Source organism: Denticeps clupeoides, chromosome 4, assembly GCF_900700375.1.
Source record: "Denticeps clupeoides chromosome 4, fDenClu1.1, whole genome shotgun sequence".
Lineage (NCBI taxonomy): Eukaryota > Metazoa > Chordata > Actinopteri > Clupeiformes > Denticipitidae > Denticeps > Denticeps clupeoides.
Window position 1 is genome coordinate 1293355 of NC_041710.1, and position 14067 is coordinate 1307421.

General features: G+C 47.8%; 1 pseudogene; it reads left to right on the plus strand.

The window, feature by feature from the left end:
* Positions 1-2368: 2368 nt before the first annotated feature.
* Positions 2369-13443, plus strand: LOC114787651 (PEX5-related protein-like; annotated as a pseudogene).
* The last annotated feature ends 624 nt before the right edge of the window (positions 13444-14067 follow it).

A 14067-nucleotide genomic window follows, 5' to 3' on the forward strand; every position in this document is an offset into this window, starting at 1 on the left:
GAGGAAAGCGGATTCGAAGCCGGATTCGGCACGGAAACCCTCACGAACCTTCTTCTTTCCATTCGGTCACTATCATGTTGCGGTTTGACATTTATCATTACTGCGCAAATCAGATAAGTTAACATTATAAACAATTATGACATTATGGCTACTAAACGCTTTTATGCTGTAAAATAAAATTATCATATTATTGTTTCTTAACGACATGACTTTGGATTATTTAAATTAGGTTCCATGGAGCAAATTATATTTCGTGTGCCACAATGTTTATTACATACATATAAACACAGGAAGAGAAGTTGCAATTTCCCGCCATGTTGCCGTGAATCATGTGATGTGCCATGTGGGCAACAAGAGTTTTTGAGTTTACATCTCCACAAAAAGTGCATCAAACCATGCTTCTGGCCCCAAAACAGTAAAATGTCCTCAATTCATGTGGCGAAGATCCACGTTTAACCACCAGGCGGCGTCAAACACCATCAATTACCGTGGGCCAGAACACTTGACCATCTCCACAACCTGTATCCTCTCATTAACCTCCTCTGTGAATGCCTCTATTCCCACCATTCACTTAATCTACCACGCCTTTATTCTCACCATTCATCTCCTCTACCACGCCTTTATTCCCACCATTCACCTCCTCTACCACGCCTTTATTCCCATCATTCACCTCCTCTACCACGCCTTTATTCCCATCATTCATCTTCTCTACCACACCTTTATTCTCACCATTCATCTCCTCTACCACGCCTTTATTCCGACCATTCACCTCCTCTACCACGCCTTTATTCCCATCATTCACCTCCTCTACTACGCCTTTATTCCCATCATTCATCTTCTCTACCACACCTTTATTCTCACCATTCATCTCCTCTACCACACCTTTATTCCACCATTCACCTCCTCTACCACGCCTTTATTCCCACCGTTCACCTCCTCTACCACGCCTTTATTCCCACGTTCACCTCCTCTACCACGCCTTTATTCCACCGTTCACCTCCTCTACCACGCCTTTATTCCCACCGTTCACATCCTCTACCACGCCTTTATTCCCACCGTTCACCTCTTCTACCACGCCTTTATTCCCACGTTCACCTCCTTACCACACCTTTATTCCACCGCTCACCTCCTCTACACGCCTTATTCCCCCGTTCACCTCCTCTACCACACCTTTATTCCACGCTCACCTCCTCTTACCACGCCTTTATTCCCACCGTTCACTCCTCTACCACACCTTTATTCCCACTGTTCACCTCCTCTACCACGCCTTTATTCCCACGTTCACCTCCTCTACCACGCCTTTATTCCCACCGTTCACCTCCTCTACCACACTTTATTCCCATGTTCACCTCCTCTACCACGCCCTTTATTTGGGGGGGCACTTTATTCCACCGTTCACCTCCTCTACCACACCTTTATTCCCACGGTTCACCTCCTCTACCACGCCTTTATTCCCAATGTTCACCTCCTCTACCCACGCCTTTTATTCCCACTGTCACCTCCTCTACCACGCCTTTTCTCCTGGCTGTACTAGTTGGCTGGCTGCACCAGTATAACTGTAATTCACATCTGCAGACACCAGTGACCCTCATGGTGTCTTTGGGGAGTGTTTGAACTTTTATTAATGAAGGATAATTTAACGAGATATGATATGAATTAATCTGCCACTGTGTCCTGCTCTGAGGTCAGGTAATGGACAACATCTGTCTGGCTCCAGCTGTGCTTATATACTCAGAGCGTTTGAGGTACCGGCGTGTCAGCTCCGGCTGATGAAGGCTTCACTTCCGACATGACACAGCTTCTCTCTTGCCGACAGGCAGATGGCTGAAAGGCGAGATCCTCAGCAGCTCTCACCTCTGGCCATCTGCACTTCCTCTGCACGCGGTCACCTGAGCACAGCCTTCCACCAATCAGGGCAGGGATGGCAGAGGCGCCACTCTGGGTTTCAGGTCCTGATGGGAATTTGTTCTTAAAACAGAACTTCTTATGCATTTTAAATACATGCATAATAAACGTTTATATAATGCAAGGTCCTGGATTCTGAGGTCAGTAGATTCACGGTGAAGAACCTCACCATTTACAGAGAAGAACCATCATGCAAAAGATCAGGTGGGTCTTGGGTTTGTGATTCGTTAAGAGGAAGCATGGTGTGGATGATCTGTGCCATTCCCAGCATTCCATAGTTGTTCTGTTGGTGGTGGATGCAGAACTGGTCAGAACCCATCATCTACGGAGGAGCAGAAGTAACCCTCTGGTTGGACAGTCAGCGTGTGCTGGATATTATACATTTTAAAAACGCTGGAACCGCACCGAGTCTCCGCTCCCCCTCGTGACGTCACGCGTCGCGCCGTGACGCGTCCGTGACGCGGCGACGCGTCTGTTTTATTCAGCAGAGGCGCGGACGCGGACGCAGCCGCAGCTCCGGGTTCCGCCGGGTCGGACGGTTCGGGACCGATGCTGACCGGGCAGGATTCGACGCGGAGTGGCGGCTCTGCTCCTCTTCATCCTCCTCCTCCTCCTCTTCTTCTTCTCTGCGTTCGGAATTAACGGGACGGAAGATGTACCAGGGCCATCTGCAGGTAAGAGAAGAACTTTCAACAGAAGCTCCCGGTCGGTTAGCTGCTCGAGATGTTCCGTTATGTTCCTCAATCAGCACCCCGCACGCAGAACGAGAAGAAGCGAGAACTTCTGCGTAACGACGATACATGATGGATCTGGTCTGTGGTGCTGCTGTGTCTGCTGGACTTCGGAAGTGTCCCGTTCTTCTGCACCACAGAACCCATGAGGCCGTAGTTCCTCTGCGCATGTAAAGTAAATTCTCCTCCTGGAATCCTGGGGAGCTTCTCAGAGTTCTACGCAAAAGATGTGGTGAAGACACTTGAAATTCTGGGTCGTGACCCTACATGCTGCTGATAGCTTTTGATCCCTTCTTCAGAAATCTCATGACTTTTGACACTGCAGGTGATTCAGAAGGCCCCAGTCTGCAGCGTTGTTGCAGCAGAAGTGTCTTAAAACCCCGCAAGATGCTTCTTCCTCTCAGAGTTACTGCGCTTCTCCACAAACACGCAGCAGAAGATCGACCCGCCTGCTCCGTCTTCTGGTTCCAGCGCGTCCTCCAGGCTGTAGAAGCCATTCTCGTGTGGGGTTGATGTGACACCGGCGTGGACTGGTGGTGGAACAGCAGCTGGGGGCCCAAAGGTCCTGGATAACAGAAGATGTGGTGGACAGAACTGACCCGGAGGGTTTCCGCCACGCTCCCAAGGTGGTTCTGACTACGATTGTGTATCACGATTCATAAATTCATAAATAAATACACCGCGCTATCCCGGCAAATATGGCCGTCCATCATGTTCACGCAGATTTAGAGTCGCATCGTCCATTAAAGATTCGAAATAAGGCGGGTAGATGATTCACGAAGTACACGTGCCGCGCTGAAAAGGACCACTCTGATCAGGAGACCAGGTTTTGATGGGTCCGTCGTTTGTGGTCCTCCTCCTCTCCTCCATTTTCAGCTGGGCGCGAGCGACCGTGACCTGTAAATGGCGGGAACGGGGCGGGGCCTGAGCGTGGCAGCGGTGCATTACGGGGCACCACCTCACTGGGGCACCCGCTGGGTGCAGAATGGTTCCCTGCTCAATGTTTGGCCGGATCCGGCGTGGCCCCTGCGCCGGCCGAGGGCCCGAACTGACCCGCCCACTGTTGCTTTCACTGTTATAGGGCAAGGACCCTTGGGCCGTTGTCGTGGCGCTGAAGGAGTTTCCCAAGTAAGGCATCTTCGCAAGGCCGTGGGCCCCTCGCCGTGGCGGCCAAGGTGGGGAGAAGGGCGGGGCCAGGAAGGCCGCAGGCCTCGTTTGGTTGCCTCCCTAAACTTCCTAACGAAGCTGCTGTATGGGGCCGTAGAACATCTCACCGCGGAGCTAAAACAGATGCTCCGTTCACACGTCGGAGGACGCGGATGATCTCGGGCCCCCATAAGCAGCTTAACTCTCTATTTTTGCCTCCTTGAGTGCTGGCGACTGCCCCGGATAACATTTTAATAAAATTAATCCCACGCCACTAATTTGCGCTGCCTTTTATCCCTCCTTTCTCCGTAAGCCGCATGCTGTGGCGTGAGTTGGGACGCGTGGCGCCGCATGCTGCCTCCGTCCCCCGGCCGTGTCCTCGTGATCTCCTTCATCTTCTGGTTCGCTCAGTAGGCCTGACTGTAGTCCCACGTCTCAGTCCTGGTGTTGTGACCCCAGGAGCCTGACGGGATCCGGACGCTCACGTTCCTGTCCGGTTCCTTGTTGTGGAGTTTAGTGAAGAGTTCCCTACGCCGTTGTCCTGAACTGGAATCTACCTGAATACGATTTCAGTCCTACGCCAGCCATCTGCTGCTGCTCCTCATCATTTCTCTCGGGGTCACTCTGAGGGACCAGGGTGGCCGGGGGTCCATCATGTGTGCTGGACAGTGTGAAGGACATCTCCAAATACACTTTCAGCACCACAGCAGTTCCTCAACCTCCAGTGACCTAAGTCACCAGGAGAAGGTTTATCCAGCAGGAAGCTCATCATTTACTGTGATGAGGACCCCTCATCTTCAGATCACCCTGACCTGGACAAATGTGAGCAGCGGCGACTCGTTGGCTGACTAAGTTTGGTCTAGTCTGGAGGTGTGTGGCATGCTGTCTCAGAGTCCGAACGTCTGCATGCTGGAGGAGGAGGAGGAGCTGGTGGTGGTGGTCCTGGTGGTCAGTGAGATCTCTACTGTTCTGCAGCTGGTGGGGGAGAAGCAGGAGACCCGGCCGCTCCTCAGCCCCTCCATCGATGACTTCCAGGCCGAGGGCAGGAGCGACGCCGCCAGTGGTCAGCCAGCGGTGACCCCTGACACAGCAGGTCCTCTAAACGCCATCTGTCCCGCCCTCTGTTATTGATTTAAGCAGTGTTCTACATATTGTGTGTGTGTGTGTGTGTGTGTGTGTGTGCGCGCGCGCTGGGGCGCTTCTGTAGTTTTGGACCTGGTGGACCTGAGTGAACCCACCGAGCGCATGTGGTGCTGGGACAGGCGCAGCCCACTTTCCCCTCGGAGGCGGGGCCACCGGCGGAGCCCCCGCAGGAAGCGGCCAGATGAGACCGAGCTGATCCAGGTGGAGGCGGAGCCTCCATCCCTCAGCTCCGCGCATGCCGACAGGACCTCGCTGGAATCGGGTAGGGAGTTCAGTCACGTGACTCTGCTTAATAAACCGCTGGCGTGTTTGGTCACATGACCTCCAGCCGGAGAGGCTCTTCATTTAATTAAAACCTCCTGCAGCCGTCTGTGTGAAAATCCGCCACTAACCGCCCATCATTGCGCTACAGTTGCTTCTAATTAATTAAGGCTTCCAGAAATAGCGGTTCAATCACTCATGAACTGAACTATGAAATGATTCATTTCTGATTGGTTGAGCTCTGTTCTGTTCAAATGTTTTTCTGAAAATTCCATTTTCAGTCCATTAGCAGATTGAAAAAGTATCAGTGGGAGGCTGGTTTGCGGTGGTGGTTTTTGTACATTTTGTGAATTCTGTGGAACCCTAACAATTCCTGTCACTTCTACGCTGCAGAACATGGTGGTATTGTCTCGTGTTCCCTGGAGAAGAGGGAGGAGCCAATCTGAACCCTGACCCCACTCCTAAAGAAGGCAGGAAATGGCGGTATGAGAAAAAGCGATGTTCCTCCCAACACTCATCCAATGAACTTCTCTGGTAGGTCCAACGTGAATGGATGGATGAATGCATGGATGCACTGAGGAATCACATCACACAGATCCCTGTTCCACGTGTGCTTCTAGGTCAGCTGAGTTTAAAACTGAGCCTCTGGCCAGACACTCTCCAGAACTGAGCATCAGTACCGAGTCAGATCCTGGACCATCACCACAGGTGAAGCCCAATCACAGGGGTGCGTGTATATGTTTATGGAAATGTATATATATATATATATGTGTGTGTGTGTGTGTGTGTGTGTTTAGGTGCACAGGCGAAGGCTGGGCCGGTCCCTGCTGGCCAGGAGACACTCTCTAGAGGAGGAGTACTTTCGGGCGAAGGCAGCTGTAGAGGTACGACAGATGAAATTCAAGTTTGAACTCTTGGCAATAACTCAAGTCCGTGGAGGAGGTCAAGTTCCTCAGGATCGTGTTCATGGCTGATGGAAAAAGGGATTGTGAGATTGATAAGTGGATTGGATCATTTTACGGACGACACGCCCTTCGGTCGGGTCTATGTTCCAGATCCTCACCTATGGTCAAGCATCTTAAGGGGTTCCTCCAGGGGCTCCAGGGGCTGAATCTGCTTCTCCACAACAAGAGGAGCCAGCTGAGGTGGTCTTGTCTGATGGGGTTGGGTCGTGTCAAGCTGAAGTCTCTTTCCGAAATTCCGCCTTGGTGCAGAATTACAGCCACTTTGATCCAGTCCCACAATGAGATTTCCCAGGACGCACCGTTTCGGCGTCTGTAGTAGATCCCTGTTTAAATGCTAATGAGGAGGAGAGCGGCCTATAGAAGTTGAGCTGGAATTCACGGAAATGACTTCTAAAATGGGTTCTCGGTTTCTAAAAAAAAATGCTATGTCGGGAGCATTATGTGAAATGTTGTCATCCCCGCAGAGATGCAGGGAAGGCTGTTTTAACCCCCTTCCACACCTGCAGGTGGCGCTGTAACTCCCCGCTCTCCTCGTTTGGCGTCGTTGTTCTCCAGACCCGTCTTTTCATTAGAGATGTGCGGCGTAGACGGGATTCCTTGTAGTTACGTGTCATCCGCCATTGTTGCATGAAGAACGCATTTGAGGTTATGGGTCCGGTTTGGAAGTTGGGCTAATACGTCAGCGTTTTTCCGTCCACACGAATACGCGGGAAAAAGAGAAATTCACTCTGGGACCTGTTTTCAAAAAGAGCCGCTATGCGTCACCTGAAACGACGTCTACGTGCGAATGCAAGGCCAGGTCGGATAGGAAAGCTCCAGTTTTAGTTAAAAATGTTCTGCGCTCAAAGAAAGCCGGGATTTTAAAAAGCTGTATTTGTCCGGTCTGATTCTGTCACAGTGCGGGTTTTTAGGCCCGATTACAGCGGCCTCTTTTGGACTCCTGGTTGTCTCGGGGACGTGTGACCATGACCTTCATCTGGACGAGCAGCTGGAAACTGACTACAGCTTTCTGTAATGTCAGGGATCTGCAGGGTCATTGGAATACTGATACTGGGTGTGTTTATCCAGCGAAAGCTGTAATCCTGGACGCAGTGAAATGAAGACCTGCTCCCCTTTTAGCTCACCGAGCAAAAACAGCATCTGCTGACCATCACACAGGAACACGGTGTCACCTGCTTCCAGCTTCAGGACCACAGTGCGGAGTGCAAACACATGCAGCTGACCTGTCTGAGATCTGGACCACTGTGGTGCGATGCAGCTGTTTGCTCTCCGACGTTTCTCTCTTGTCTTTGTAGTCAGACACGGCATTCTGGGATAAAATGCAGGCAGAGTGGAGGAGCTTGCACGGAGAAACTGGCTGGAGGACGACAGTGACGGCCCCATTTTCCTCAGTGCATCACCCAATGAGACGGTGAGTCCAGTCAGCCATGTTTTTTGCCCCGCTGTATATACATAAACCATAAATAATACTTCAGGGTGATGGTGGTAGTAACCTGGCGGGTTAACACACTCGCCTATGAACCAGAAGACCAGGTTCGAACCCCCACCTACTACCATCGTGTCCCTGAGCAAGACACTTAACCCTGAGTGTCTCCAGGGGGGGACTGTCCCTGTAACTACTGATTGTAAATTGCTCTGGATAAGGACGTCTGGTAAATGTGCTAAGCACAAGTGACTGTAACTGGAATGGAAATGAATGAAGAAAAATCTTCTAGAAGCTGGACTTGAAATCGGTGGTTTAACGGTGGAGGCTGATGCCATTTTTTGTGAGGAATATTCTGAATGAATATAATAATGAACAGTTGTTGTATTGTGGTTTCAGGGTTACTGCTTTCACTCAGAGAACCCATTTAAGGACCGACCCAATGTTCTCGCAGAGGCACAGCAAAAGCGCAGAGAGGGAGACCTGAACACCACTGTGCTGCTGCTGGAGGCGGCTATCGTACAGGATCCACAAGATGCAGAGGTTCTCAGTTCTGCCTACATTGCTGTGTGCTGTCACGTGCAGCGCCTTGGGTCTTTGTTCGTTTCGTGCAACGAGCTGCACGTGACAGCACACATCCTTTTAGTGAAGTGAATGTCACATGTGATACACAGCAGCACAGCACACAGTGCACACAGTCAAATTTGTCCTCTGCATTTAACCCATCACCCTGAGTGAGCAGTGGGCAGCCATGACCGGCGCCCGGGGAGCAGTGTGTGGGGACGGTGCTTTGCTCAGTGGCACCTCAGTGGCTAGCACTAGTTGGACATTTAGTGGCCCTAATGCATCGAAAACTGCAACTAGTATCACTTTTGTACAACTATTTTGAACAACGGTTACACTTGTGAGGCTGTGTGCTGCACTAGTGAACTAGTCAGCATTAGTGGTCATCTGGATTTGAACTTCAGCGGGGCACCTGATTCAGTTCACTTGTAGTAAATTACAAATGTCTTACTAGTGAAGCCCAAAATGGCCACTAGTTAACTAATTGAAGCATAATTTTATTTTGTAGTACTAGTGAAGCCAACATGTTCACTAGTACTACTAGTGTGCAAGAATAATGTGCACTAGTGCTACTATGGTACAAAAAGTTGTACAAAGTTGGCACTAGTTGCCACTAGAGTTTTTGTTGCACTAGTGCTGCCAAAGAGCAAACTAGTTGACTAATCGGATATCTGACATCAAGGACATGGAATAAATGCTCCCTCGACTTGCCATAGTAGCTCGTGCATTGCTGTGTGGTGTTGTGTGTTGTTGCGTGCAACGCGTTGTGTCGTGTGGATTGGTGCTGTTGCTTGACTGATTCTCTGCTGTTGTTCCTCCTCCTGCAGGCGTGGCAGCTGTTGGGAGTCACTCAGGCAGAGAACGAGAATGAACAGGCCGCCATCATCTGCCTTCAGAGGTCATTCAGGACATGACGAAACACACGCGCACTCACGCACCCTGTTATATCGTTCCTCCACTAAATCCAACAAGCCTTTTCTTTCTATATTGTAGATGCCTGGACCTCCACCCCAATAACCTCCATGCGTTGATGTCATTGGCGGTTAGTTTGACCAACCTGGGTCTTCAACAGGAGGCCTGTGAGGTCCTGCACCGCTGGATTCGGCACAACCTCAGATATCGACACCTGTTACAGAACCGGAGTCCACTTGATGGCTCCCCCCTGCCCTGGCGCAGAGCCTCCCCCATGCCCCCACTGGACTGGTGCGTTGCTGTGATCCATTCGGTTCTTCAGGAACTGCACCTTTCTTCTATAATTCCTGTGAATTAAGTGTGTCATATAGTGGGTGTTGCAGGACCATCGGTGGTCCAATGACCTGAGAAATGATGATAACTTTGTGTCTTTGTATTTTCTCCACAGCTCCCAGCTGGTGGAAGTGAAGGAGCTGTTCCAGGAGGCGGTGCAGCTGAATCCAGAAGAGGTGGACCCTGATCTGCAGACTGGTCTGGGCGTCCTTTTTAATCTTAGCTCCGAGTTCGATAAGGCTGTGAACGCCTTCCAGTCGGCCCTGTCTGTCCAGCCGGAGGTATCATGGTTCCTGTGGGTTTCGCTCGTGTCCCGCCGAGTGTGGTGGTGAAGGTAACGGAGATGGGTGTGTGTTGTCAGGACTACCTGCTGTGGAACAGGCTAGGAGCGACGCTGGCTAACGGAGATCGCAGCGAAGAGGCGGTGGAGGCCTACACTCGGGCGCTCGACCTGCAGCCCGGATTCATTCGCTCCCGGTACAACCTGGGCATCAGCTGCATCAACCTGGGCGCCCACAGGTCTGACCCCGCACTCTACACACAATCACGTTGGTGTAAATTAGTCATGTAGTTCTGGAGTCTAGTCTCGGTCTCAAGACCTTTTTTTGTGGTCTCGTTCTCGTCTAGGTCTCAAGACCTTTTCTTGTTGTCTTGGTCTCATCTTGGTCTCAGACCTCTTTTTTTTTGTGGTCTCCTCTTGGTCTTGAGACCCTTTTTTTTGTCGTCTCGTGCCTTTTTTTTTTAATAATATATTATAGAATATGTCAACATAAATTAATATGTACAATTCACAATATATGAATAAACACATAATATATTGAAAAATATATTTTTGTTGCATATTGGAGGTGTGTCCAATCATGAGAAAATGTGTTTTAAGTCTCTTTGAATTTCCCCTGAAGAGTTGGGTGGGATCTTCAAAGCAACTCTCAAAAGATCTGAAAAGAGAATGTTCAGTTAGGGGAAGGAATGTAACTAGGGTGGTAGTAGCCTAGTGGGTAACACACTCGCCTATGAACCAGAAGACCCAGGTTCAAATCCCACTTACTACCATCGTGTCCCTGAGCAAGACACTTAACCCTGAGTGTCTCCAGGGGGGGGACTGTCCCTGTAACTACCGATTGTAAGTCGCTCTGGATAAGGGCGTCTGGTAAATACTGTAAATGTAAGTGTAATCAGGAATCGATGCCCACAGGTAGAGTTGCTATTTAACCCAGTTCTGTCAGGCCAAGAAAAATGCAGGAGCATCTTGCTGCATCTTCTTATGCTCCCAATCTAGGAGTTCTGCAGCTCTTCCCACCACAACAACCTAAAAGAGACATTAGAGACCCCTGTGAACACACAAATAAACACAATATGTCCCTAGGCCACAAGGACATAACAGCCTTTAACAACCTAGCATCATTCTACAATTCAGCACAATTTGCACAAAGAACATCGCTATGGCAGGTTGATTAGGAAGAAAGGAAAACATTCATCTAGAATCTTCTCTGTCTTGGCCCCTCGGAGGTTGAATGAACTTCCCCTCGAGGTCAGAACAGCTCAGTCACTGAGCACCTTCAAACGACAGCTCAAGACCTTCCTCTTTAAAGAATATTTAGATTAAATTGTAATTTTCTTGTTGTCGAACTTGTGTACAGAATCTACAACAGAGTGAATAAAATAGATGTATTCATAGTTGGGGTCCTAGTGAACCGGAATTGATCTCTTCATCGATGGTACGTTGTAAGTCGCTCTGGATAAGGGCGTCTGCCAAATGCCGTAAATGTAAATGTAAATGTAAGAAGCTCTGCACTCACACATCATGCAAAAGTTCATTTAGACAAGCCAGAATCATTCTGGGACAAAATGCTTTGGAATGATGAGACAGAAATGTAGTTATTTGGTTGTACCAAAAATCTGATCATCATGCTGTGGGATTTCAGAATGATTTGAAGCAGGCTGTCCATGCTCAGCACTATAGTTGTTTTTGTCGGCCTGTCTTCATTTTAGTTTTAGTCTAGTCATTTCTATTGGTCTTAGTCACTAATCCAGACTCATTTTGTCTAGTCAAGTTTAAATCAGAATTATCCATGACCATGTCAATGAAAATGTTTTTATTTTGTTAACCACATTCAGTATAATTTTTTTTATTCGTCAGTAATATAAACATGATATATTTTGTTTCTTGACCAGCTTGACCAGCATTTATGTCTCAGTCGTTTCAGTCACGTCAAGTCGGTTCGTTGATAAAGATATTTCGTCATAAATTTCGTTGATGAAAACAGCACCATCAAAATTAACTGAACTGGAGAGATTTTGTATGAAATCCAGAATCCAGACAGTCATCAAAGGCTGTATTTATGCTCTATTTATGAAAGGAGGCTCGACTAAGTACTAAATTCTCTGTTGGGGTGCCCAGATTTATGCACCTGTCTAATTTTATTATCATGCATATTGTAAGTTTTCTGTTAATCCAATAAAGTGAACATCACTACTAAAATACTACTGTTTCCATAAGGCATGGAAAATGGATTCGAGTTTGGTGTGTTGGTGTGTTCTCTTTGCAGGGAGGCGGTGAGCAACTTCCTGGTGGCCCTCAGTCAGCAGCAGAAGAGCGGGACTCACCAGGTGATGTCCAGCAACATCTGGGCAGCGCTGCGCCTCGCCCTGTCCCTCATGGATGAGCCAGAGCTCTTCCAGGCGGCCAGTGTGGGAGATCTGAACTTGCTTATGAAGGCCTTCAACATGGACATGTGACCTCCACTGTCCAGAGCAATGGATTGCAGAAGCACACAAGATCTATAAAGATCCAAAAACCACTCAGTTCTTCTTATAAATAACCAGAAATGTCAGTGCATGTCAGCACTTCATGAGACGTGAGTCAGCAGTTCAGGGTTCAGGGCCAGCAGAAGGCCTCATGATGGATGCAGGAATGGCTGAAGCCTTTTATACTCAGGAAGTGAAACATGACAGAGAGGGAGGGACTTGTTTTATCTCCCTGACCCTTGACCCCATCACCCAATATGGAGTGTGTGTGTGTGTGTTCTCTAATCCTTGGTTTTCCATGTCTTCCACTGTGTAGATGGAAATCGTCTCGTATTACAGCTCCGTCTATCCGGCCGCTAATCTCATATTACAGGCAGAGTCTCGCTGTAAGCTTTAGTTACAGCAGCATCTGTGGCATCCTGGACACCTGTCAGCCCATCATATTATAAACCACAGATCACCATCGCTGAACGATCCTATATTTAGTGGTTCGGGAGCTTTATACAACACTGGCACCTTCTGTCCCGGTTTGCTGTGATTTGAATTTGTCATATTTTGGCTGTGCTGCATGCTGACGGTCCTCTGTCCAGTCTGAAAATCCCATTTGTTCCATCCCAAAAGGAAGTGAGTGTCACTTTGCTGCCCTACCGTGGGTGCTAAGAATAGCCAGTAGGGGGCAGAAGAGCGCAACACCGCCCAGTGACCAAAGCACATCCACGCTCTGCATGGTGCATGGCCCCTTGATCACCGCTTTTCATTTATCACAAGTTCTATGCAAAATGTTCCCTGTTCATGTTGCTTCTGCTTGTCTAAAATGGACCAAAAATGCATTAATACATTTTAAATAGTTCCTCTGAAATTATCCTGAAGCTGCTATGCACTGGGTAATACATATCCAACTATCCACATTTTTTTTCTTACAGATTTTCTTACAAATTAAATGAATGCACGAAATAATAATAAATAAATAATCAGCTACTATTTCTAATTTATTAATCTTGATCATATATACTGTATATATGCATGAGCTGTGACTACTTTTTAATTAATATATCCAGCATACAATGAACATACATCTGTAGATCCATATACTCAAAAACAATTATTCATATTTATTAAAGTTAAAAATATTTATTATGGAAGTCTCCTCTATTATCAGAGCATTATCGTTAAATCTTAAACCAGAGTGACTGTTTGCAGCACCGTAACATCCTACATCAATAAATCTACAGGAAATGTATTTGGTCTGTATGCAAGGATTTGTCCCTGTTTATGGACTTATTATCAAATAAAACCAAATACTGGTGTTTCAGTACGGCTGAGTGGTTACTTTGCATCTGATATTAAAACTATTTGGTGGAGTTCTGTCACCAAAGGGACCAACCTTTAATGAATGAATGAATAAATGCTCTGGGTTCCATTTGAATTTTATTTCACACAATTACCACCCCGAAACTGTAAACTATCGGAGACTTGGGGCAGTGGTGGCCTAGCCGGTTCAAATCCTGATCAGCCAAGGTGATCGAAGCACCGTCCCCACACACTGCTCTAAGGGTGATGGTTAAAAGCAGAGGACACATTTCGCTGTGTGTCACCATTTGCTGTGCTTCACAATGACAATCACTTCACTTAAAATACATAAATGACTACAGGTTTATATTTAGTTTTTTTTATTGTATACTGGCCCAGTGAGAACATTACTAATTATTAAATCTAATGCACCATGACTATATTTAAAATAAATAATTATCAGAATTAATCCATAATAACAGCCCAGTGAACATTCATATTGAATCCTTAAACAAGATGAAACAAACAAGACATTGTTCCACATTCTGCCTGGTTCTGATTATATATAAAATACTTTTATTGAGTATTATTTGAGGTGGCACAGATCACACCTTAAGATGAATGTGTGATTTTGATTCAATTAATG